The sequence below is a fragment of the Apium graveolens genome, chromosome 7 (genome assembly GCF_009905375.1).
Source record: "Apium graveolens cultivar Ventura chromosome 7, ASM990537v1, whole genome shotgun sequence".
In the NCBI taxonomy this organism is placed as follows: Eukaryota; Viridiplantae; Streptophyta; class Magnoliopsida; order Apiales; family Apiaceae; genus Apium; species Apium graveolens.
Genome location: NC_133653.1, coordinates 216105496 through 216133482, shown reverse-complemented (window position 1 = coordinate 216133482; position 27987 = coordinate 216105496). Strand labels below are relative to the sequence as shown.

The 27987-nt window shown below is 35.9% G+C and overlaps 1 non-coding gene across 1 annotated transcript; it reads left to right on the top strand.

The window, feature by feature from the left end:
* The first annotated feature begins 22278 nt into the window (after positions 1-22278).
* LOC141676135 (small nucleolar RNA R71) lies at positions 22279-22385 on the top strand. The gene has a single exon (XR_012556741.1). It is a non-coding gene; the product is annotated as a small nucleolar RNA R71 (small nucleolar RNA).
* The last annotated feature ends 5602 nt before the right edge of the window (positions 22386-27987 follow it).

Here is a 27987-nt window from a genome sequence, read left to right as displayed (position 1 = left end):
GTCTGTTGACTCAACTACAGTGCAGTGCCCTCCACTTATCAATTTCTTCCCAACCTAAGAAAGAACTATTCTTTCTTCCGTACAATCTTTGTAGCCGTTCCAATGCACGCATGATAACTCGTTATTGTCGGTAATTCGATTAACGTCAACTGGCCACTTCATTTCCCTTAAAAACTGATAATATGGACGATTATCGCATCTTCTAGTGTTTGGAATCATCCTTCAACTTATTCGTTTCTCCCTACATCGCTTCTACTAGTGCTAGAGTTTCATTCCTTAACATTTTCCCATTTTGGGCGCATCATCTCTGTCGATTATTCTATGTAAGAAGTTCTTGTCGCATTTCTACACGCTCGTCTCCTGCTAACCGCTTAGCGCCAATTTTAATATTTCTTCCCGTAGTAACGTAAAGCACGTCATCGTCCTGTTGCCATCTTGAAGGAAGCACCATTTCATACGCAATTTATTGACATGTTTTAGGATCGTGCAACGTTCAGCTTCCGTCATCGGTCGGACTTCTTAATCATTCCCCGTATAATATCTACAGTACTACGACACTTTCTGGGTCGTACTCGTTATTCTCGTTAACACCTTAGACGTATTCACGTTTATTGGTACCTGCTACTAGTGGCCTTTATAGGGCGTGTACGATCTTCTTTGCCTTCTATCAGCTATGACAATGACATCCTTCATTCTTTCACGTTGCCCTTCGTAAGGGATATCGACGACTATTTTTCGTATGCTAGCGTGGTAAGTACATCTACACGAATTATCCGTCAATAATATGCGATTCCCCAAACCGTTCCAAATAAAAGGGAAGCCGCTAGTTGTATTTTCAATGGTCAAGATAGTCCTCTCATTCTACTTGTCGATTTGAGAACTCTAAGTCATTCCTCTGTCCGTTCTTTTTCACAAAATATCTTGGGAAATAGTTCCGTTGTGAAATTAAATCTTGGGTTCTTGTGCGGCACAGTCGTCACGGGGTCTCTCTATCCCAATTATCTCTTCTGCGTTCATAAAAATTTTATAGAGTGGACATCTATCGTTTGTATAATAAAGTAAGTGGTCTTATTTAATCTATCACCCAAAATCCTCATTTAACATGATGGCTAACTTGGTTCTTGATAATCCTCCTTCAAAATTTATTATAATTAACTCTTACTCCTATTTGGGTCATCTACAAGTCGAAATCGCCAAAATTTTAACCCTCGCCTTTCCGGTTTCATTTTCCAACTATGTCGATTACTTACTTACCTACTCGATGACATCCCTTTTCATATTATATCACGACTAATATCCATTTACATTTTTAGACATCTTCAAGTCTTCTTGTTAAGTAATAAAGCGTTCTTTTCATGGGATCCTTTTCATCAGTTATTCTGAGGTTTGTCATCCTCAATATATCTTTTCCTACTTAAAGTGTCGGCCACCATATTGGCCTTTTCTTGATGATAATATATTTTTTAATCATGGCCTTTGATCAATTTGACTATAGCCTCTATCTCGTGTTCAGTGTAAAAAAAATTCCAAAATTTTCTCATAAGTAAACTCCTTGTCCCTTTCAGTCCGAACCTTATCGCAATTATTCTAGATTATTATTAGGAAGCCTTATGTCATGGTCCTTAAGCTGCGTAGACATATCATTAGACTTCACGCAATATCCTATTTTTATTGTCGAGTAATTCTAGTACGGGATTGCTACTAACCTTGCCTTCAATTCTTGAAAATCTTATTCCTCAAATTCATACATGTTTGGTTTTCCCCGAATCTATTAGCACCTCTCTCGATAATGTTTCATAGAAGTGTACCTCACTAATCACGTCGTATCCCTATTTTCGTTCTATAACCATCTTAAAGATACTTATGATAATAACTAAACACAGTGTTCTTCTTTTTTAAAACAACTTACCCCTCACGATGCTCCGATTGTACCATCATAGCACTGAGCTTTCAGTCTCATATTACAACAATTGGTTCTCAACTATACCTCTCTTTATTGGGAAGGAAATTAGCCTTTGAAAAAGATTTTCACGATATCAATGAAATTTAGACAGTCTTTACAAGGTTTCAAAATCTAACATATGAACAAATAATGAGCCCTGAATAAAAGAGTCGCAACACTCAGAAGTTTTATAACTTGGAAGGAAATATATAACAAGGATTATCCTTCCATGTCCTTAGAATTTTATATTGTGATTATTATGGAGAATATCCATTGAAAGCAATGATTGTTGAATAATAAAATCATACGAATGATATTTGTATGATTTTCCCATTGAAAGAATACTTTTCTTCTCGAAAAATGAAAGAAATATCGAATAACATCCTCAACCAAAGGTTAACCATTGAGGTCTCAAAGAGGTGCTATTTTGAAAGAAGGAATTCGATCCAAAATAAGGAAGTATATTGTTCTTCAATCACTTTGAAATTTTAATTGGATATTCGTTATACAACGAAAGAATAAAATATTTCATGAACAAAATATTTCATAAAACTAAATGTGAATTCTCGTTTGAGTGGGCAACCTAGTTAGGTCTCAATTAAATCATTCTTTGAAAATTTCATTAACAATTAAATCTGGCATATATAATGCACTATGGAATAATCAAAATTTTATTGGAATTGGAACTAGCAAAATAATAACTAGTCCATATCAAGCAATATTATCAACCGGCTACGAAAGTGGCCAGCACCAGTGGTTTGGCCTATAGCAACTAGCTAGGATGATTAACTAGGCTTTTATTGTATTAATTAAAATTTTGACTAGTTAGGACAATTAACTAGTCATTCATGAGAACATATGCAACTAGGCATATTTCAGTTTGTTTGTAAAAATCTCAACATCGTAACCATTGAAGAAATTGTGACTACCTGGATGATGATGTTAAAATAAAGCATTTTTAAATTTGGGCCGAGAAAGAAAATTATAACTCTGAATCGAGTGGTCTTGGCATCGGAAAATCGATAGCCTCTTATCAAATATTTCTTGCCAATAAAAGGGTATACTCAGAGGTGTCCTCGTTCACATACTTTATTAGATTCTCAAATAGGATTTTAATTCGGAATACCAATATCAAATTGATACCCTTACTATGATTTCAAAGTTCGGTATACGATTTTATCCCGATTAGAAGAAAATGATTCCCGAGGAATCTATGGGTATTAGATCATCCCTGTCTTTAACAACTTGTTAGATATTTATAATCTCGACTGAGAAGAGTAAGTATGAAAGAAGATTCAAAGGAAGATACTCATTATGAATATTCACCGATGAATTTGAGGGAAAATTTAATAAAAATTCTATTGGATTATTGAAATGAAGTATAAATATCTCTGAGTTGAACAAGAAGATCATAATCTATGAATGAAAGTTCATGGATTTAACTAAAAGAATTGAACAAGTCCTGATACGGAGAAAGACTATTCAATATGGTCACATCAGAAGTTCAAAGTAGGGAACGAAAAGGATTGCCTGATATGACTTATCAAGGCGATACGAATGATCAACAATTTGGTGGGAGTAACATGACATTGAGTAGGTGCCAAAATATTTCACTGATTATCCTAACTCTCTTTATTATCCTCCTGAGGATGATACCACCTCTTCGTCTTTGTAATTCCATGTTTCAATAGTTTCTCTTTCAACATCATTTTAAAATCGCTTACTAACTTGACTTTCGCACGTATATCTGTCATTCCAGTGTTTTACCTCGAAGACCTTACTCAGAAATATTCCAAAAACATCTCTTAAGCCGATAGTTTCCTGCTACACGCATCCGTTACTAACTATAAGTGGCCAGTTCCCCATGGGAACAGATCAAAGGGATCTCTTAGGGATCTCAATGTAGTCCATAAGTTCAGTGGCATGTGTGTGTAATTGAACATACATTACCGAATATATTAGAGGTCTACGTGTATATATACGTTGCCTCTGACATCATTTCTATCAAAGAATTCCGCTCTAGACTCTCTGGTCTATCCTTTTAAAAGGTTCTAAGATCAAACCATCGCTCGTTATAATCTTATGCCATTTAATTATGGACATGCTATCAATTCTCAATGCTCTCGATTTCTGAGTTAAACCATCATAACCTTACATGTTAAGTGCACTAATAATATCACATAGTGTACTCGTCCTATGATGACATTCTTATATTACATTCAAATATTCCGTAATAGAATTAGAATCCTCAAGGGTATATTGGACACTATCTCTGGTGAGTTTGTGATTAATACGGCATTCCCATCCTCCTTGGTAAAATGACACTGTCAACTAGTTTGGGCCAATAACCTCAACTGTATGCTAATAATTAGACTTCATGATCCTCACATATGATGCTCCCTTCATGGGCAACCTATAAAGAACTACGAGTATCAAGGCTCGTGTTATCAAAATTTACATATTGTGTTGGTAATATCGTCTTTTCCCCAAATGCTCCGGAGACTCAGCTCCAAGTTCTACATCCACATCCTTGCCAAATCAAATATGATTCAAATTTTTTCTCCTCCTCATTCTGATAATCTCCAATGGTCCTATTAGTCATACTTTAATACCTCAAATACACACTTATCCTCACCTACCCATTGGGCTACATCCGGTAGTCCAATGATGAACTATATATGAGCTCTCACGAAATCTCGCATCTAGGCAGACTCCTCACACTCTCGTTTCTGAGTACTATAACTTAATGCTCTGATACCATTTCTGTAACGCCCCCAAATCCGGGGTCAGGAATCTGGGTCGTCACGCCATCCTTCACTCATGTGTAACCTGTTATAGATTCAATAATCCAACAGACCCCAATCTCATACTCACACACACAAGTTATAGCCTTAGAAACGATGTACAAAATGTAGTCTTCTTTTATTACACTCAAATTTACTTTACATGATCTCAAACAATTATTCATAACCTCTACACGAAGTTACAATAATTACGGCTGATATCTTATACCTATCTGACACTCTGGCACACCTGAGACAAGGCTGCCAGGGATTCTCCCCATGACTGCAAGCGACTAAGTCCCACACCGGCATACTGGTTATTTGTTGTGTTGTGTCATTTAAAAAAAAGCAAGAGTGAGCTATAATGCCCAACATAATAATGTACAGTATGAAAATGACTGTATGATAAACTCACGTAAAACATCATATTTGATAGTTACATTTTATTCGAAAATAGTTTTCCTTGGTGATACACACCTTTTACGAAAATAATCCTTTAGTGGATTTTATTATCCTGCGAATACCTTAATAGTAAACCCAGCACCTAGACTTGGGTTACGGTATTGCATCATAATTCCAATTGGAAGAATAGGAAATTCGTTGGAGCCACCGTATACGATGATCAGTCGTAATACGATAATAGTAACCTTTTCTACTAGTAGAAGGATGACACATTCGTATCTCGGTTATCACCCTTGCCGCATTCGGGCTACCTGTCCCATTTTCGGGTATACACATACTTCACAAGTTCCTGAGTACACTGAGTACCCTGCGGTACCTTTGGTAGTCCATCTAGCACACATAGTACCAGAGTCTACCCCTCCCTTGTCCTTTAAAAGAATTCTATCAATCTCGAGAACTCGAACCACATCGAAGTTCCCCAAGCGTTTTGCTTGTTGATAGAAACAACTTATCTCTCTAAGATATACGTGTATATATGTATATACGTACTTCACAGAAATTCGGAGGAAGTACTAAGGATGTGAGTTGACCGTTGTCAACATATAATTAATAAGGGGGAAATGTTTCTCCTTGAAACTATATTCAACATATTAAATAAGTCGGGATAATATTCACCGACGATCTGAAATTATTCGAATGATATTCTGAAATCAGAAAGTATATTTTAAATCAGGATCTATGATTTTTAAATCAATAATAAACCCTTTAAAAATAATAATTAATTAAATGTTAATCGATAAATAATTAGACCTCGAATGAGTTTACTCTCTAAAAGAGTATTTAAAATAATATTTCTCAACTAGTTTATGTCTACGTAATTAATAATCTTTAATGATTAATCAGGTTTGAAATAAATAATTGTTGGGGTATACTACTCCCATGATAAAAGAATAAGTACATAGTATTTATTATTCGAATCAATAAAATATAGTTGAGGGAATATGATCGTTAGGAATTCGTTTTAATAAAAGTTCGAGGTGTTTTAATGTTTCGTAAGTGGACGTTGAGTCCCTTTTTAAAACGTACTACTATGGACTTATAATCATCCAAAACATCTCCGGGATGATTCTCGGGTTTATACTTTATAAAACAAAACTGACCGACTCTCGGTCTTACGACTTATACATCACGCTCTACTGTAGCGTTAATATTCTTAATTAAAACACCTATGGAATACTTCCGGGTTTTCATCAATTTTTACTGACCGATCCTCGGTCTAAAATATATACACACCACGCTACTCGCTAGTGTCAACATTCTCAATTATAAACTCCTCTGGAATACCTCCAGGTTTTTATAAGCTTACACCGACCGACTCTCGGTCTAAATATAACATTTCGAACTCGGTATGAACATATACTTGAAAATATCAACAATTGAGTAATGTAATACGTCTCAAACTTCGTAAAACAGTTTAAAGCAATCTCATGCATATATCACAGTTTTGTAAAATATTCACAACACAACAGTTCTTAGAAGGTATGATTTGAAAACTTGCCTGGGTATCTCGAGGTGGAGGATGCTCTAGGTTCCGCTCGGAAATCTATAGCCATAAACACAATTCATTTCGTTAGGTCCCGTTCTAATTTACGGCGAATCGCACTCATGCGCTACTTATAATGCACCCTCTTAACTTATACTACCCTTATTATTCCTTTAGTCCTTATTCACATCATGGTTACTTCATTTTTATAAGTATCTTAGGTTCATTCTCTTTATCGTCGTCGGCTCCGCTTATGGATTCTACGGTTTCTAATCGCGCGGTCTCGGCTCCTATATTTTTATAAAATTGAGAAATAATTATTTTCACTTGAAATTTTTATGGCAGTTAGGAAACTCAATACGTTACTCTCTGTAAAAATTTCATAATTTATGAATACTTTTAAGTTGATCCTTTATATTTTCAAAGTTCGTGATTTGTAGCAGTTTTTGTTGCGTAAATCACTTTTACTAAAACGGTCATAACTTTTGATCCGTAAATCGGAATCAAGAAATTCAAGCGCTTAAACGATACTTATAACATTTTATATCCTAAACAAATGTTATTTTTCAATAAACTACAGTTTACAACTTCGGGACTTTCTGCAGAAACTTAAAGTTACGATTTGTGGGGTTTAACGAAGTTACTTTTACGATCGGGGTTTCGTTTACGCCCTAACTCTTAACACAACCACCAACAATCATCATTTCATCATCAACACACAAACTCCTGTCAAGAACATCATGTTCTTGAGGCAACAACAATCAACCTTAAATCTACTTAACTTAAACTTCAAGATCTCCACAATACCACTTCTTAAACTAAGTTTTCTACCACATACTAAATGGATTTTAAAAAATGAATCTTAAATAAGGTTAGGCCAAAGACTTTTACCTTTATTGAAAGCTTGAGATGTGTTCTTGAGGATGGTGGAGGATTGGAAGTGCTTGGTATGATTTTCGGAACCTAAACCACCATTGAAATCAAGAAACCAAAGAGAGGTTACTATTCATTCTATTCACTAGTGAGTTTCTTGAATTTATTCCACCCATCAAACCTTGATAAAAAGAGATGAAAGAATTTTCTTACCTTAGTTTAATATCTAGGAAGCTTGAGGATTAATGGGATGGTTTTACCATGGCTAGAACTTGAGATTTTGAATTGGATTTCCCCTTCTTTTGCATTAGGGCCGAATGGAAGCATCAATGGGGGTATTTATACCCCTCTTGGTTGCTTAGCTTGGTTGATTAAATAGGTAACTTCTAGTAAGATGGGTTGATATCTTGCAATTGATTTTATTCTCCTAGTATAGCATTCTAGGTTGATTCTTGGTTGCAAATCTTAGGGATAAATCTTAATAGCTTGCTAGGTTACAAGCTAAACTACTTGGTTAGCTTCCTTAGCACACTATTTTGCTAGCTAGCTTGTTCATCCTATGGTTAGCTCACTATTTGATGAAGTAACCATGGTTAATTCCTTACCATGTTTTAGTTAGTGCGTTACGTTTATTTAATCGTTTACGCGTTCGCTCGGTTACTTAAACATTTTCGTAATATTTACTCGTAAATGGTTCGCGACGTAATTCCTTTCATATTTATTCCTTGTATTTTTCATTATCATACTTGAATATAAATCCGTAGGGTTTTAATCTCGTAATTATATTGTGATTCCCGTAATCCTCGATGAGTCGTAAATACGGCCGTTTTTCAAAGTTCATTTTCTTCGAAAACTAACAGCGTTTACATACACTCATTTGGTACGCATAATCGTAATATCAACTCCGAAACTTATTTTCTCATGCACTACATAGTATGGGCTCAAAAGTTTTTTCCCCATCCGTCAGGGTTACTATTAATTAAACATTTTACAAGGTCTCAAAAATTCAAGTTATTATATTACCATTCATAAAGGTCTTTTACCGATGTCAAAAATTTGGGTTTTTACATACAATAAGCAAGCTATTAATAAAACATCTGGAATAGGTTTTGATTACAATGTTGCTATTGGAGAATTAGGCATAAACTCCCCTCCTCATGTCTGTGCTAAAGGTAGGGAAGTACCAAATGTGCTTAAGGGTGTTGATAAACCCCTCTATAAAGGATCAATTGCTGAACCATTTGATGAGATCTCCTTTATTATTCAAGAAGAAATACGTGCAGAAGATCTTGCTAATGAGAAGGTTGTTTCCAAGACAAGTGTGTCGAAAGTTCCAGTCAAAGTTGTGAAAACATCTGAGACTAACTCAGACACACATGAGCTGGATAACAAAAATGCCATGTCTACCATGCATAATTTGTCTGTTGTTAATCCCTCTCATAAAGTATGTGATTTTCCTAATTGTATGTCTTGTGCTTTTAATTTGATGTATGCTTATTTTAATGGTAAGCATGTTTCTAGTGATAAGACTACTCATCGTCAGTATGTGAATAATAGGAAGCATGATAGGTCTAAGACTGCTAGTCCTCCTAAGTCTAGAAAGGAGACATTTGTGCCTAAGCCTAAACAGAAATTTGTTAAGGCTGTTTACAAGGTCAAATGTCCAGTCATTGAGAAAGTTGAGAACATTAAAGTTAAGAATGTTGTTTTGCCTGACAAAGGTCAATTCTACAAGTATGGCGGGCCCAACCAAGTTTGGATTCCGAAGAAGGTTTAATCCATTTGTATTGCAGGGCATTAAATAGGTGGAACCGGTAGTGTGGATTCTTGACAGCGGATCGTCAAGACTTATGACCGGAGATAGAGCCCTGCTATCAAATATGGTTGAGAAAGCTGGCCCAGTGGTTACCTTTGGAGATAACAGAAAAGGTTTAACTGAGGGATATGGCTGTTTGCAAGCTGGTAATATTATCATTGAACTTGTAAACATTTTCTGTATTTTTGCTATATTTATATAAGTTTTTATTTGCATTTTCTGTAATTGTAAATATTTTTTGAGGTAGTACAGTTGTTAAGAGTTAGCAATTATATGATATATGAAATTGAATGCTGATATCTTTTTGATAGATAATTGGTATTTAATTCATTGATATATTTATTTAAAAAATAGAATGCAACATAATTATTGGTATCTAAAGTACTTGACAAGTATCAGTCCATGATATATTGTTAATATTATGTTGCTGATAATTGTGAGCTTTTGACATGAATGAGAATTACTTAGACTTTACCCTAAGTGATCAATGCTTTAACAAAAACTCATTCATATTGAAAGTCAAAATCTTTCTTTCTCTTCTTAATACTGTTAGGTCATCAGTCTGTGTCTTATCAAATCATTTATCTTTTTAGGCAATAAAACTGACTTGTGCACTCAAACAGTTTTAGGAGAAAATCAAACTTCTTACAACATTAGTGATTTCTTATTTCACTTAAAATATTTTGAAATCACTATTGTACATATCTCTCTCAAAAGATTAAATATATAATTTTCATTCATTATAGATCTTAAGTATATTTTATCTCTATATTGCCATATGTTCTATGATACAGGTTTAGCCTCCAATGGCCTTCTTTCATTGACAATCATGAGGTTGAAATCCCACAACTTCTATCCCAGACTGTAAAGACAAACACAGAAACAGAACCAACCAACACTCTCTTACCACTAAAATGAAGTATGAATGAGCGTGAGGGAGATAGTACCTTAGTGCACCACATAAGGAAGGTTCTGAAGTCAACCCAGCATCTTTGTCTCATACAAAGATGAGTAGTATTTAAACCAAGACAACTGCTAACCCCCATACATCTTCTCAAAAAGATGTAATGGCTGAAAAGGCACAAAAGCAGTTACTAGATTCATCCTCTCAATAGGGTGCGTCTGTTGAAATTTTCCTGTCGGCCAGGGTATCCGATGTAGTGTCACCACCTCAAACATAAACAATTCTTGATGCACAAGGAAATGTTACACACACAGAGGAGGAGTTGACAGAAACAAAAGTTTCGACCATTTTAAGGTCAGATTCGATTGTTTAAGGTTCTTTAATGGACCAATTGCCTTTACAGGTGTTAGGAGAAGATACTGATCCAATAGCCATATGTTAATGGTCAGTGTCTACCTCCCCAGGCTTAAATCCCCTGGATGTATCTGCAGATAGTGGATCTGACATAGGCGCAGATCGGCAACTTGTTGATAATGATTCAGATATTACCTTATGAGTCACAAGGAAATGTCTTCACAGATATTAGAAGGGAACTTTGATCTTTATGCTAAATTCTTTGGATCATTGTTTACCTTCCCAGAGTTCAAATCTGGAACCCTAAAAGGGAAACTAGCAACTTGTAGATTATGACTCAGATTCATCTGACGAGTTTAACAAGGATGGGGATTTGCGAACTTCCATTGCACCACCTGTGACCTCCTTAAGGATGGCTAAGGTAATTTTTATCACAGGTACAGCTGAATTTTGGAGCTATGAGAGGAGTGATACACTTGTGAGAATGAGTGTAAACACGAGTGGAGAGAAGAGTGAAACACATGTGAGGTACACTAAACAGAATTACACACTCACAGTGAGGAAGAAGAGAAACTACATGTTATTTCTTTTCCAAGCAAGTGGAATATGAGAACTTCTTCATACAACGACATATATTCCTTCTCTAAGGGGGAGATAAAAGCTTAAGTAATAGTTTGGAGGATTCCTCAACTAAGGGGGAGAAATAACAGGGAGGAAAGAAAAAGGTAAAGGTAAAGCATATGTACACTACACCACACCATTGTTGTTTGTAACTACGGATCCTATTGCACGGGAGAGGTGGTAAACAAAAAGTGATTTCCTAGTGATAAGAAGAAGTGATTTGGTTCATAACTATTCTTCATAAGGGAAGAAGCTGTTTTCTAAAAAGGGGAGTACCATTGGTTTTTATTTGCGGATCCTATTGTACGGGAGATGTGGTAAACGAAGGTGATCTTCTTTAAGCAGTTGATTCTCATAGGGGGAGAAGCAAGAGAGATATGCGCTTCTCAACAGGAAATGTGGTTGTACAAAAGAAGCTGTTGATAATTACTTCAAGAATGAGAAGTATTATCTGGCAGAGATTTGAAGAACCAAGGAAATGAAGATGAAACTACTTGAAGATATGTTCAGTCTAGAGGAACATCTATCTTAATTTCTTTTGGAATCTGGAAAATGTTAAATATAATCCAGAATTATTCTGTTATTTACTTTGCATTTCTGTTTATATCTTTTTCTTATTTGTTAGTTGAGTTATCCTCTAGGTATATGTTGTTATTGTCTAACAAACAAATAGGGGGAGATTGAAAGGCATATGTCATAGACTATTTGTTTATTCGAGATTTTAACTCAACTCAAATAAGAATGTAACAAGTAAATAATGGATCTACCGTCAAAGAGATCTCTCAAAGTAACATCTGTCAAAGGATTCAGAAACAATGTTCATCTACAGACTTGAGGAATTAATTCACTGGAAGAAGTTCAAGAAATTGATCAAGCCTCAGTAATATAAATCAAGATTGTGGATTTAATCAAGTGTCAGAGATCTTTTCAGGGTATCAGATAATTACAGCGATTTAATCTGAAGAAAATCAAGTTATCAAAGTCAAGACATGAAGAAACGTCACGGAATTTAGTCACTCATGAACCAGACAGTACATCGAGTGTCAACATTAAAGTGGTGGAATTGATTCATAATTTTTAGTGATTTTCAGAAGAATGGTTGCTGTTCAAGACTAGTATTAATTCTCTATTAATTAATTAAGTCATATAATTTAATTAAGAAAATAAATTATATCTGCAAAGATTAATTTATTTATTAATTGAATTAATTAATTAATTCTAAATTAATATTATGAATTTTCAGAATTGATTTTGAATTTATATTCAATATTAATTCAGCATGACAATCAATTGAACCAGTATGACAATCAATTGTCATACCGAAAGTCATACCAGTTCAAATGGATTGTCATACCAAAAGTTCTACCAGCTATGGGATTGTCTTGCTAGTTCAACAGATTGTCATGTAGATTATCTTGCTAGTTCAACAGATTGTCTCACCGATTGTCATGCCATTTCAAGCAATTGTCATACCGATTGTCTTGCTAATTCAATCAGATTGTCTCACCGAAAGTCGTGCCAATTCTCAGATAGTCATGCTAGTTCAATTGATTTTGTTGAGTGAATTATAAAAGACAAGCAGCAAAAGACATTCATTTTACACTTTAACCACTCAAGAACATAACAGCAGCAGCCGCACAAATATTTCATCTCTCAACTGCAATTCCAGATCATTCATTTTCTAGCAATTAAAGTTAAATCTAAACCACTAGAAATCATTCTCTTGTTCTTGTGTAACTATCTAGAGAATCAAAATCCCTAGAACTTAATCTCAAATTGCTTCTAGCATTTGATCCTTTTTATTGCAAAAATAGAAAAAGTTCATGTTGAATTTATTCTAGATATGTAATAATTTATTTGAGATTAATTCCTTGTAAACGATACCGTTGTTGTAACACCTTTCAAGTTTAATAATAGTTTTATTTAACTTGAATTTTGTTTCACTTTTTTATTTCGCATTAAATTTGATTAAACGGTATAGTTTGTATTCAACCCCTCTTCTACAAACATATTGGGACCTAACAGATTTGAACATGGATTGAAATTTTGGATTCAGAATAGGGTGGCCATGTTTGAGTTGACTTCATATGTGGCAGTGGTTCAGAAAGCAATGGTGATTGAGAGTAGGAGTGATATGTCTCAGAAAGGAAAGGATGGGAAGAAAAGGAAAATAGAAACCTCAGAAGGAGGTCAGCAGCAGGGTAATTTCCAGGGCCGTTTCAACCAAAGGCCAGAGTTTCAGGATAATAGGAATGTGGGATTCAGAAGACAACATTCAGGAAACGGAGGACAAGGCAACCGTTTTCAGAATTCAAATCAATAGAGGCCCAATCGTCCACCAGTGCCAGATTTCCAGTTTTGTGGTAGAAAGAACTTTGGGAATTGTAATGCTAATGTGACGTATTTCAAGTGCGGCAGGAAGAGACACTTTGCTAATATGTGTCAGAATCCGACTCAAGGTCAGAATTTGGGAACTGGTTGTTATAAGTGTGGGAAGCCAGGACATATCACCAGAAATTGTGCAACACAAGGCACGACGAGCAATATACCAAGGCTTACAGGTGCTCCATCTCAGAATGTGCCAAGGATTGAAGGACCACCCGCAAAGGATCAGCCAAAGGACAGGACATTCAACATGACTATGAAGGATGCTGTTCAGAGTTCAGATGTGGTTGCAGGTATGCTTGCAGTCAACTCCGTAGATGCTAAAGTTTTATTTGATTCTGGAGCTACAAGATCATTTATTTCTCAAGATTTTGTCGATAAACTGCATTGCGAAGTTAAGTTGTTAGAACAAGCATTAATTATAGAACTAGCTAATAAGAATCAAGTTTCCGTCGACCGAGTGTGCCCGAGGTGTGATATCGAGATAGCGGGACATCATTTTTATGCCAACTTGATACCTTTTAAGTTGGGAGAATTTGATGTTATCTTAGGAATGGATTGGTTGTCAGAAAATAACGCTCAGATTGATTGTAAGAATATGAAGGTGAGACTTCAGACCTTGAATAGCAAGAAGAAGATAAAATTTCGGGGGAATAAGCAAGTAAAAAAGTTCTTAACGTAGCTCAAGCGAAGAACTTATTGCGTCAGAATTGTGAGGCATATTTGGCCCATGTGATATATACCGGCCAAGAAGTTCTCGTGTTCGAAGCGATTCCAGTTGTCAATGAATTTCCAGATGTCTTTCCAGACAATCTTCCAGGATTACCTCTCGACAGAGAAATTGAGTTTGCAATTGATCTAGCACCCGGAACAGAACCAATTTCTAAAGCTCCGTACCGGATGACACCAGTAGAGATGAAAGAATTGGCAACTCAGCTGCAAGATCTTTTGGAGAAAGGAGTTATAAGACCCAGTGTATCCCCGTGGGGCGCACCAGTACTATTTGTCAAAAAGAAGTATGGGAGTATGCGACTGTGTATCGATTATCGGGAATTGAATAAGCTGACCATTAAGAACAAGTACCCGTTACCAAGAATCGATGATTTGTTTGATCAACTGAAAGGCGCTATATGGTTTTCTAAGATTGATTTAAGATCCAGATATCATCAACTGAAGATCAAGCCAGAAGATATTCCGAAGACCATATTCAGAACCAGATATGGGCATTATGAATTTCTAGTGATGGCATTTGGATTAACTAACGCACGAGCAGCTTTCATGGATCTGATGAATCGAGTATTCAAGAAGTATTTGGATAAATTTGTGATTGTGTTCATAAACGATATTCTGATCTATTCCAAAACAGAAGAAGAGCATGCAGAACATTTGAGAATAGTTCTGGAGATACTATGACAGGAGAAATTGTACGCAAAATTTTCCAAGTGTGAATTTTGGTTAAAAGAAGTACGATTTCTTGGGCACGTGATTAGAAATAAAGGAGTGGAAGTGGATCCGGAAAAGATTGAAGCCATAATCAACTGGGAGAGACCAAATACACCAATGGAAGTAAAAAGTTTCATGGGACTGGCAGGTTACTACAGAAGATTCATGCAAGATTTTACGAAGATAGCTACGCCGTTGACGAAGCTCACCAGGAAGAACCAGAAGTTAGAGTGGGACGAGAAGTGCGAAGAAAGTTTCCAAGAATTAAAGAATAGGTTAGTATCTTCTCAAGTGCTAGTCTTACCAGATGATCAAGGAAATTTTGTGATCTACAGTGACGCGTCGTACAAAGGATTGGGATGTGTTTTGATGCAGCACGACAAAGTGATAGCCTACACTTCAAGACAGTTGAAAGCACATGAAGAGAAGTATCGAACTCATGATCTGGAATTGGCAGCTATAGTATTTCTATTAAAGATATGGAGGCATTATTTGTATGGGGAAAAGTGTGAGATCTACACGGACCACGAGAGTTTGAAGTATATCTTCACCCATAAGGAATTGAACATGAGGCAGAGAAGATGGCTAGAATTGATCAAAGACTACGACTGTACCATCAACTATCATCCAGGAAAAGTAAATGTGGTGGCTGATGCTCTGAGTAGAAAGGAAAGGTTAAACATGATAACTTCATCCGAGGAATTGATCAAGGAATTTGAGAAGCTTGAAATAGAGATCAGTACCCCAAGTACGTCTACAGATGTGTTATGTGCAATATCTTTTCAACCAGAACTATTGGAGAAAATAAGAAGATGTCAGGAAGAAGTCATGAGCCATAAACGAGACATTTTGACTGGAGAAGAGATAGGGAGTCAAAAGGATGATAAAGGAATCTTAAGATTTTCTTCCAGGATTTGGATACCCAACATAGCCGAGCTGAAAGATGAAATTCTTCGAGACGCTCATAACTCTAGATATTCAATTCATCCCGGACGTACAAAGATGTACAGAGATTTAAGAGAAAACTTTTGGTGGCCAAGTATGAAGAAGGAAATTGCAGAATGGGTAAGTAAATGTTACACTTGCCTGCGAGTCAAAGCGGAATATCAAAGGCCTAGTGGATTGTTACAGCCATTGGATATTCCAGAATGGAAGTGGGAACATATTGCGATGGATTTTGTAGTTGGATTACCGAGAACCAGGGCAAATCATGATGCTATTTGGGTTATTATAGACAGATTGACGAAGTCAACGCATTTTTTTCCTATCAATGAGAGATTTTCATTGGACAAATTGGTTCAGTTATATTTGAAGGAAATTGTGGTTCGACATGGAGTTCCAGTATCTATAGTTTCAGACAGAGATCCTCGATTTAATTCAAAATTTTGGAGAAGTTTTCAAGATTGTCTCGGAACAAAGTTGAATATGAGTACCGCGTATCATCCGCAGACAAATGGTCAAAGTGAAAGGACAATTCAGACTATTGAAGACATGCTAAGGGTATGTGCACTAGATTTTGATGGGAGTTGGGATGAACATTTGCCATTAGTTGAATTCTCCTACAACAACAGTTATCATGCGAGTATTGGAATGTCGCCCTACGAAGCTTTGTACGGGAGAAGATGCAGATCTCCAATATGTTGGGAAGAAGTTGGTGAGAGAAAGATTTTGGGTCCAGAATTGATCCAGCAGACGAAAGAGAAAGTAGAACTCATTCGGAAATGATTAGTGGCAGCTCAAGATCGTCAACACAAATATGCTGATCCTTCCAGAAAAGATATGGAATTTGAAGTTAGTGAAGCAATGTTATTGAAGGTTTCACCTTGGAAAGGTTTATCCAGATTTGGGAAGAAACGAAAGCTGAGTCCGCGCTATGTTAGCCCTTTTGAGATTTTGAGGCGTGAGGGAAAGGTTGCCTACGAGTTAACATTACCACCTCACATGCATCATATTCACAACGTGTTTCATGTGTCAATGTTGAAGCGTTATATTCCTGATTCGAATCATGTGATAGAATACGAGCCAATCGAGATTCAGCCAGATTTATCTTTTGTAGAGCGACCAGTGCAGATTTTAGATAAGAAAGAAAGAGTGCTTAGGAATAAGTTTGTGTCTTTAGTGTTAGTTTTGTGGAGGAATCCCAAGGTGGAAGAGTCGACCTGGGAATTGGAAAGCGAAATGTGATCCAAGTATCCTCACTTATTTTCCTAGGTTGATCCTGAGGACATAATCCTGTTAAGGGGGAAGGATGTAATATCCAGGAAAGTTATGTGAATATTATATGTTAAATGAATAAATATTATGTGTTTATCTAAGTTAACATGTTTATTGCCAAGATAATACGTGTTTTAAATGCTATATATGTTTCTATGCGGACCAGAAAATTTTTCGATTGATTAATATGTGTTAAAACTGCAATTATATGAATCGATCTGTAATTTGGACTCATATTTAATTATGTCTTTATCAAGGTACCTGTTTTATCTCATTTATGTGCATTTGGACGTATTTTATGCGTATTCGGGTTTTTCTGTTAATTTAAGTATCTTTTTGTTTTTCAAAAATAAACGGACCGGGACCCCACCGGGACGTTAACCCCAGAAAATCTGTGTTTTTATTTTTATAAAAATTATTCGTATTTCAAATACCCAATATTTTTGCATTTTCGAATTATTCGTAATTTTTGGGGAATTTTAATATAAATTTTGTATTTTATCGTTTTTAAAATTATTCCCCGTATTTATTATTTTGGGGCTTAATTATTTTAATTATGGGAATAAAAACGACCTTATTTGATCTTGGGTATTTATTTTACAGTTAATATAAATAGCTGATCAAATTATTTTATTCATTTTTTTTATTTTATAAAAATTCAGAAAAATAGATATATTCGAGAACAAGTTTGGGGGTGTTCTTGAACCCGAGAATCAATCTGCTAATTTCAAGTGATTCTGATTTCCGTTTTCAAAGTTTGAGTAACAGAATTAAAGCTCTCACCGAGCTCTTCGTGTTGATATCAGTCTCTGTACCTGAAGGTAATCGAAGCATAAATTCGATTTTTCGTGTTTATGAACTTGAGTTCAAATTTTTGGGATTTCTGGAGGTTATTGATGCTTTGATTAGCTTCACCATGTTCTGTAGAATCGATTCATATGATTTTTTTGTTCGTTATATTGTTAGTTTGTCTAATCGAGTTTTCAAGTTTAACATCGTTTTTATATTGATTTTTACGAATCATAGAAGCTATCGATGTTGATAATGATTGTATGTATTGATTATACGCGTTCGTGACTGTGTTTTGGTATATAAAAGTTACGGTTTGGTTAAGAAACGATTAAGAATGGAATTTTTCCGGAAAGAGCCCGAGCTCTCGCCGGTTTTAATGGTGATTGGCCGGAGAAATCAAACCAGAACTGATTCCTTGAATTTTACGGTATAATTGGACTGCTATGTTGCTATAGGATTGTTTGACTGTGATTTTGATTCCCGACGAAGCTGTTTCGAGGATGATCGGAGAACTCGCCGGCGCCGGGAAGAGCTGCCGGATTCTGGGTACCTTCCCCAGTTTCCGGCAGGGTTCTTACCTGACCCGGTCTGTTCTTGGTTGACCCGTTTTGTTTTCCTTCCCTACCCGGTTTCAATCTGAAAAGGCCCAAATCCCTTCCCAAAAAACTGTTTACACATTTTCTGTTTATATTTAATTCAAAAATCAAATTTTGTTTTTAAAAATCATTCCTTTTATTTTTTTTTTAAAATCATTTAGTTAATATTTTTTAAATCCTAAAAATTATTTACTTAATTATTTTAAATTCCAAAATTTATTTTCTTTTATTATTTTCAAAAATCGATATTTGTTTTAATTATGATAATTAATTTTAATTAATTATTTATAGATTTAATTAATTGGTTAATTCATTTAATCAATTAATTTTATTTATAAATATTTAAATAAAATATAATTATTTATAATTAATTCAAATAAATCCTAAAAATATTATTCTTAAGCTTTTAAAAATTATATTTTGGTATTCAAAAATCAATAAATATTATTATTAATTTATTTAATTATATTTATTTCTTATTTTATTCATAATAGTTAAACCGTTCGTCCGTTTAATAAGAAACGAACGCGTATAGACTCAGAAAAACATTATGCTTTCAATAAAAATACTTTTGAGACCTAATTCCTTTTGTATTGCAATGACATTTGATTTGTTAGTCCTTTTGAGTCGGTATCTAATCAGTAAACGCGAATATTGACCTGATTTGAATTCTGAATGTACTGAAACCTATGTTTTGACAACCTGATTTATGTATTACATGAAATATGTGATTACGTGTTATACGAATACCATGATTACGTGTTATGTGATATTCATGCTATCTGTTTACAGTTTTAAAATGCCATGATAAGTTATAAACGATCGGGTAGAGGTCAAGACGTATAGTTACGTCGATTGAGTTTGGTTCTGTCAGTTAAGATAGTCCTTTTGTTTATAGAGTCGAGTAGCAAGGAGTGCGGTCAAGTGTTAGACGGAGATAGTAGCCAACAGCTATAAGCAGAGTTATAGTAAGAGGTTATCAAGCATACCAGGCAAGTACCCCTAACTTCACTTATCGTTCAAGTGAAGTTTATTTCGAATCTTATTATGCAAGTATTTATATCTTCACTTATCATTCAAGTGATATTGACTCTGAACTTTATTCTTTCAATTTCCATACTATTCTAAGTTCAGAATAGTTAAACATTTTATATTTCGCTATAAATTACTCTATACAGTGGAACATTGAATTGAGATTAGCGAATAACTAATTGTTCTAGTTATTTCGCCATCGATTGTTAATATAGCTCTAGACCATGAGAAATGGGGAGTTATATTTTTAAGGATGTCGTTTGATTCGGCTCCTTTGATCAAAATGTTTTATAGATTGGATGAATGCGTAAGTGATCAGGATGGACAGTCCAGCGGAGGGCTATTTATATGTGTTATATGAAATATTATGACACAATTTATGCCACAGGAAGATATATTTCCTTTTTATTTGAGTACTCGTATTTTGGGGACATGTTTCTATGAATCATGATCTTTTTATGACACAATTTGTGCCACAGCATGTGATAGTTCGTCCGTCGGAGTTAGATTCCAATCTAAAAAAAATTATTGTTTATTGTTGATAGCTTGTGAAGCTTTTATTATTGATCAAATATCACTGATTTTACCCTGTTGTTCAATTATTATCAAGATGTGGTTTATCATTTCAAGCACACTTTATACTGCTTGCTGAGAATTTCTTTCACTCATACTTGTTTATCAATCTAATCTTTCAGCTAAGCCAGAGCAGGCTTGTGTTCCAGGTTTGACCCGAAGTCGAGTGCTTGTAGAGAGTTCAGTATGTTTTCCAAGTAGATTATTTTGGGATGCTTGAATAGTCTAGAGGTTTGTAATAAAATTTGAATAATCTGTAAAACTAATTAGACTTATGGTTTGTAATAACAATTGGTTTGTATTAGTGTATGTTTCATACTATAACTTGTGATCGATCCAATTATATGTAAGGGGTCATATTTATTATATTATTCCATTTTTGATTATTTTATTATGGTTTATTGGCTAGTGACCCCCAAATCTAGACCCCGGGTTTGGAGGGCGTCAACTTCCGTTGTGACCACTGAATCGACCAACTCGACTTTTAAGCACTCCTCATTATCACAGTAGGAAATTTCATAGCATTGAACACATTGAAAGTCACATCCTGATCCAACTCGCATTGTAAGCTCACCCTTCTTCATATCAATCAAGGTTCGGCCCGTTTCCAAGAAACGTCTTCCCAAGATTATGAGAATCTTCTTATCCTCTTCGAAATCAAGAATTACAAAATCAGCAGGGAAGATGAGTTTATCCACCTTGACCAAGACATCCTCCACATTACCTCTCAGATATGTAATAGAACGGTCGGCCAACTGCAAGGTCATATAAGTCGGTTTTGGATCAGGTAAGTCCAACTGCCTGAAGATTGACAAAGGCATCAGATTAATGGAATAGTAAAGCTTTCGGGATCTTTAAGCTTCAGAGGCAACTTCTACTGCAGCACAGCACTGCATTCCTCCGTGAGAGCGGCAGTCTCTAAATCATCTAGCTTCACTTTCCAAGAGAGAATACCTTTCATAAACTTTGCATAACTAGGCATCTGCTCGAGAGCCTCAGCGAAAGGTATGTTGATATGAAGTTTCTTGAACACCTCCAGAATCTTCTCAAACTGCTTGTCCAGCTTTTTCTTCTGCAGCCTCTTAGGAAAAGGCGGTGGAGAATAGATCTGTTTCTCTCCTGTATTACCCTCAGGCAGAGTGTGCTCAATAGTAGTCTTCCTTGGTTCCACTTCTTCATCCTGCTGCTTTGCTTCTTTCTCAGCCCCAGCTTCTTCAGTCAACTCTTGAGTTTGTACGAGATTCGCAACCTTCCCAGACCTCAAAGTGATTGCCTTTACCTGCTCCTTAGCTTCCTTCTTTCCTGGCACTTCAGTCTCACTAGGCAATGTACCAGGTTGACGATTTAGAAAGGCATCGACAATTTTCCCAATCTGATTTTCCAAGATCTTGATAGAAATAACTTGACTCTTGCACATGAGCTTCAACTCCTCTAATTCAGATTTTTCATTAGCTTGTTGCTACTGGAGTTGTTGTTTTGGTGCATACTGCGGTTGCTGAAAACCAGGGGGTTGTACTGCTTAGCTGGATACTGCTGATAAGGCTGTTGAACCGCATTCTGAGCGTTGCTCCAATTGAAATTAGGATGATTGCGGTTGTTAGGATGATAGGTGGCTGGCACAGGTTGCTGTGATCGCTGGAAGTTGCTCACGAACTGAGCTGATTCACTAGAAATTGCATACTGATCAGTCTCATGGGTACCAACACAAAGCTCACAGACACTAGTGATTTGATTAACTCCATAATTTGCCAAAGTGTCCACATTTATTGTCAAAGCCTTAATTTGGGCAGCTATAACAGTTGTTGCGTCCAACTCCAGAGCTACTTTTACCTGAGTCATTCTATGGGAAGGATTCTGGTACTCATTAGCAGCCATCAGTTCAATAAGTTCATAAGCTTCATCATAGCTCTTAGCCCACAAGGCTCCTTCTGATGCTATATTAAGCATGGGTCTAGAAGTAGCACCCAATCTATTGTAGAAACAGTTGATAATAATCCAATCAGGCATGCCATGGTGTGGGCACTTCCTTAACATCTCCTTATATCGATCCCAAGCCTCACACAAAGATTTTCCAGTTTGCTGCGTGAACTAGGTAAGAGCATTCCTGATTGCTGCAGTTTTCGCCATTGGGAAGAATTTAGTGAGAAACTTTTGAGCGAGATCTTCCCAAGTGGTGATAGACCCTGCTGGTAGAGAATATAACCAACACTTAGCTTTTTCTCTCAAAGAGAATGGGAAGAGTCGTAGCTTTATAGCATCTTCAGTTACATCATTGAACTTGAAAGTGTCGCAGATCTCGATGAAATCCCTGATCTGCATGTTGGGGTCTTCGGTAGGAGAACCCCCAAACTGAACTGAGTTCTGTATCATCTGGATCGTGTTTGACTTGATCTCAAAAGTGTTAGCCCTGATGGCTGGTCTACTGATGCTAGACTGAATGTCGTTAATCTTAGGCTTAGAATAGTCCATCAAAGCCTTCGAATTTCCCGCATGATCACCCATAGCTACTGATTAATATATATGACAAACATGGGATTCTAACTTCATTAAGTACTTCATTCAATAGCCTTATTGTTCTTAACCTTAACATGCAATGGTGATGCCACTAATCAGACAACACGAAAATGATAAACGCCAACTTTCGTTGCACGAGTACCATTTTACCAGACATCCACAAAAGAGATAGAAGTTGAATAGGCACCAATTATATTGAGACCCTATATGTCTCTAGAATTTGACAAAATAACGGTTTAAACACAAGTTATCTATCTTGATTACATAGGGAAAGTAAGATGGTTAAAATTACCAATGAATCATGCATAATAATCCATGAACCTATGCTAGCATGGCAAGTTCTAAATCCTTAAATTCACTTTCGCTTCATTAAGAATTAACACACTATCTTATAAGTTCGTGACGCTCACAAGACGAATACGCACAACCATAACTAGGATATCATACAATCACCACACACTAAGGCATGGAAACAATTTAACTAAAGAAATCCATAAATAAATCCGCTAGAACCCCACAATAACGATTAGCCCATAATCGAACTCATCGCCAACGTGGTTTCCAATGAAAACATTATACAGCAAATGTAGTCTTTATACGAATAAATAAACCAAAGTACAAACAAGAGTAATGGTTCAACAAAACAAGAAACAAGCATCCAAATTACAACTCAAAATAAAGATTCACTAGGATAAACTAGATCGTCTTCGCCTTTGTTGAATTGTGCCCAAAAGGTCTCTTGTCGTCTTCTCCTTGCTTGATGTCTCTGAAAAATGACCTAAGTTATATTTATATAGCAGTCCATGCATCCCTGGAGTCCAGCAAATCGAATTGTAGTTGAATCAGGATTTTAATATCCTGACCCAGCGCGGGCGCGCTGAATTTCTGTTCTCCCGGCGCGGCCGCGCGCAACACCGGCGCGGGCACGCCTGCCTTCTGCCAAAAATTCTTTTTTTCTTCTTTTTTATTCCTTGCAGCTTCGAGCCAATCTTTCAAAATTTTATTCCAGCACATCCTAAACACCATATTAGCATCAAAACAATATTAATTCACCTGATTCATGAAATAAAGCCTGAAATGAAAAAACACTTGAAAACACGTTAAAACACAACTAACTTGAGTACAAATACACCAACTCAAATCTTATTAGAGCATAAATAAGTGTCATAAATGCCACTTAACAAAATGCATCAGGAGTAAGTGCTACGGATCCACGTACTAAACAATGTGAATATGAGGTTATAAGAATCATTCATATGCAAAATATTGTAAATCAAATGCCAGATGCTTTTAATGATTCTAGACATGTCATAAAATCACATATACCTGCTGTTAATGCACCAGAAAGGGTTGAAACCCCAATTCATAAAGTAATTTATGAAGAATTGATTGGTAATTCAAAATCACGTTATTAGAAGCGTCGTTAACCTGTTGGTGCAAAAGATGTTGTACCATGAAAACGGAAATTTATTGGACATGCACCTGAAGTGGCAAGTGTTGTGGAAAATACTCCAGAAGCGGTATTACCTCCTGAAGAGGTTCGAGCCCCTGAAGTGGCTATATCAAATACCCCAGAAGCCGTATCACCTCGCGAAGAGGTTAAAACCCTGAATTGGGTGTGACAAAACCACCAAAAGTGGTATATCCTCCAGAAGAGGATATTGCCCCAGAAGTTGCACATGCTTCAATAGAAACAAAGGTACCTGAAAATTATGAGATCTCACTGAGTTATGTATATAACGGGAAATTATTGGATCGTGGAGTATTGAGGTTGATGATGTATAGGCTTTTTCCGTGGCATGTGATATTATTATGAACTCCGATCCTGAACCACAACGTATGGAAGAATGTCGATAAAGAGATGATTGACCAAAATGGAAAATTGTAATACAGGAAGAATTGCAATCATTGTGCAAGAGAAATGTATTTTGGACATGCATTCCAAACCCCAGCTGGTGTAATCCCCATCGGGAATAGATGGGTGTTTGTACGAAAATGAAATGAGAGAAATGAAATTGTGAATATAAGGCCCGACTGGTAGCCCGGAGATTCTCTCAAATACCTGGATTTAATTACTAGGAAACTTATTCTCCTGTGATAGATGGAGTCACTTTTTGTTTTCTGATAGGTATGGCTTGTATGGAAAGATTGGAAACACGTCTCATGGAAGTTGTTACAGCCTACCTTTATGAATCACTTGATAATGATATTTATATGAAAATACTTGAAGGATTAAAGATAGAAGAAACTAAGCCTCGACATTTATACTCAGTTAAAATACAACGATCATTATATGGCTTAAAACAGTGTGGTCGTATATGATACAATAGGCATAGTGAATATTTATTAAATGATGGGTATGTTAATAATCAAGTGTGTACATGTGTGCTTATCAAAAGGTCATCAATTGGTTTTATTATTATTGCTGTATATGTGGATGATTTGAATATTGTAGTGTTAGGAGCAATTGATATTATCAAACAGAAACTATCAGAAGTTCATATCAGAACTTATACATCAACGGATGTTGATGACATCGACGAATGTTGATATCGATGGATAAGGACATCGAAGGATGTTGATAATCGACAGATAATGATATCGACGGATGATGATGTCAACGGATGATGAAATCAGTATTTATCACATCAGTTGATCTTTGAGAAGGAAAAGGAAATAGAAACTCAAGGCGATGAAGGACTTTATCTCAGAATAATTATATAGGTTTCCTTGTTGTTGATAGAATATGATTCCTTATACATTGTGTAGTTGTGCTCTATATAAAGCAATATTAGGTTCATGTTATAAGCATTGCGATATTGTTATATTTTTCGCATAACCTAGCAGCTCTCAAGGATATTTGTTCATCCTTTCGAGAGAGTACGATTGTAATAAGTTTTTATCAGTTAATGTAAAAACTATTGATTATGTTGAAGCCTTGTCAAAATGATTGTATTAACTGTATTCACCCCCCCTCTACAGTTGATTAAGGGTCTAACAATTGGTATCAAAGCTTGTTATTAACATACAAATAGTTTAAGATCTGAAAATCAATCAACCATGTCAGCCAAAGAAGAAAAAATACAGAATCTGAATCCGAAGCCACCACCCCCAGCCACATCACAGATAAGCAGCAACATGAGTAGGCATGAAGCAATCAAGGTGCCTATCCTGAAGATACATGAATATCCAATCTGGAAAGTTAGGATGGCCATGTGTTTGAAAGCCACATATCCTGAATATCTAAACAGAATCTATGATGGTCCTCATAGACCAATAAAGGTAGCTGTTTCGCTTGCAGGAGAACTAGAGAAGATGATAGACAAAGACAGGAAGGACTACATTCCCGAAGATATCTCATCTATCATGAAGGATGTTAAGGTCAAACACATCCTGCACAACAGTCTTGATAGTGTCAACAAAGAATATGATTTGGAGGACTCAAACCTGAAGTTCCTACTTGCTCTCCCTGAAAAGTGGGACTTTAAAGTCACATCAATAAGGGATAACTATCAACTTGATAACACACCTCTAGATGAGATCTATGGAGTTCTGAAAACTCATGAACTAGAGATGGAGAAAAGAAGCAAGAGGAAAGGATCAAAAGCTAGACCAGTTGCACTCAAGATTGAAGAGAAGCCGAATGAGAAAGCTAGAAAGAAAATCTACTCCAAAGGGAAAGCCATGATTGTAAAGTCATATACTGAATCATCAAACTCTGATGATGACTCAAATACTGATACTGAATCAGATACATACAGTGATCATAACAACAATGAAGATATGGATCAAATGGCTGCCCTACTGGTTAAAAACTTCAAGAAGATGGTCTACAAGAACTTCAGGAAAGGGAGAAGATTTCCAGAAAAGGTTCCAATTCCTCAAACATTGATAAGAGGAACAAGATGAGAAATACTGATGGGAAGGAATCAAGATCTAGAAAACTTGAGAAGTCAAAAGAAAGATATTACAACTGTGATGGAATTGGACACTTTGCAGCTGACCGCATAAAACCTAGAGCTGAGAAGAAACAAGCCTTGATCTCAAGGAAGAGAAACTAGGATGATTCATTAGATTCAGATGATGTAGTCAATTATGCTCTCATGGAAAAAGCTGATGCTGAGAATAACATTGCTGAATTAAAGGTACCTCAGACGACTCTTACTTTTGATACTGATAATATCTATGAATTAAGATTATTTCTTAAGTCTTTGTATGTTAGTTTTAGGGATCAAACCTTAGAGAATAATAGAATCAAGAGTGAAAAACATGTGTTAAAGAAAATGAATGATTACCTAGAAATTGAGTTGCTTTTCATGCTAGAAATTCAAAAAAAAAAGATAATGATGTCTATGTTAAAGAAAAATTGTTAGAAAAACATGATTATCTAGAGAAGGAGCTAGCTAAAGAAAGAAAAGTCATTAAACTTTGGACTAACTCAGGAAAGTCAACTCAGGAAAGTTTAGAGAATGGTTGTTGGGGATCAGGATTAGGATATTCAGCTAGATCTAATTCTGATAAGAAGAGTGAAAAAGAAAATGAGATAAGAGAACCAATAAAAACTGATAGCAAGGTCGAACTGAACAAGGTTCAAGTAAAGACTATTAAGTTTACTCGTAGTGCTAATACTATTAGGTCTATCCATGAGGAAGGTACAACCTCAGCACCTAGATCAAACTTAATTACCAAAAAGAGTGAACAAGTTCACACAAATTCATTAGATATTGGTTTAATGACTCAGAAACAGCTTAAGCAAAAGCTGAAGGATCTACACATGAAAGACAAGAGGAAAAGGTCTAGGAAAAATAGGAATGACAAGATAGGTGTTAATAAGAATGGAAATTATGTAACCCCACATAATGTTGGGAACCACGGACTTAGGGTGTTACTACGTTTTACGATAAAGATTACGAAAAGAGGATTGCCTTGTTAATGGTTGATTCCACTCTCTTCTATTGTATTCCCAAATTCCTCGAGCGAAGTGTGGCCTCCGTCTTCTCAAGTTATCCTCTCTTCTTGCTCCTTGGTGGCTACAATATGTTTTCACACAATTGCCAAGCAAGAAGAGAATAAGAATATATATAGGCTACAATAGGGACCATGGATAATTAGGTTGGGCCTTCTAATTACATCTTGAGCCTAGCCCAATGTAATTAAATATTAATTCAATCCACTAAAGAATTAATATTTGCACTACCTT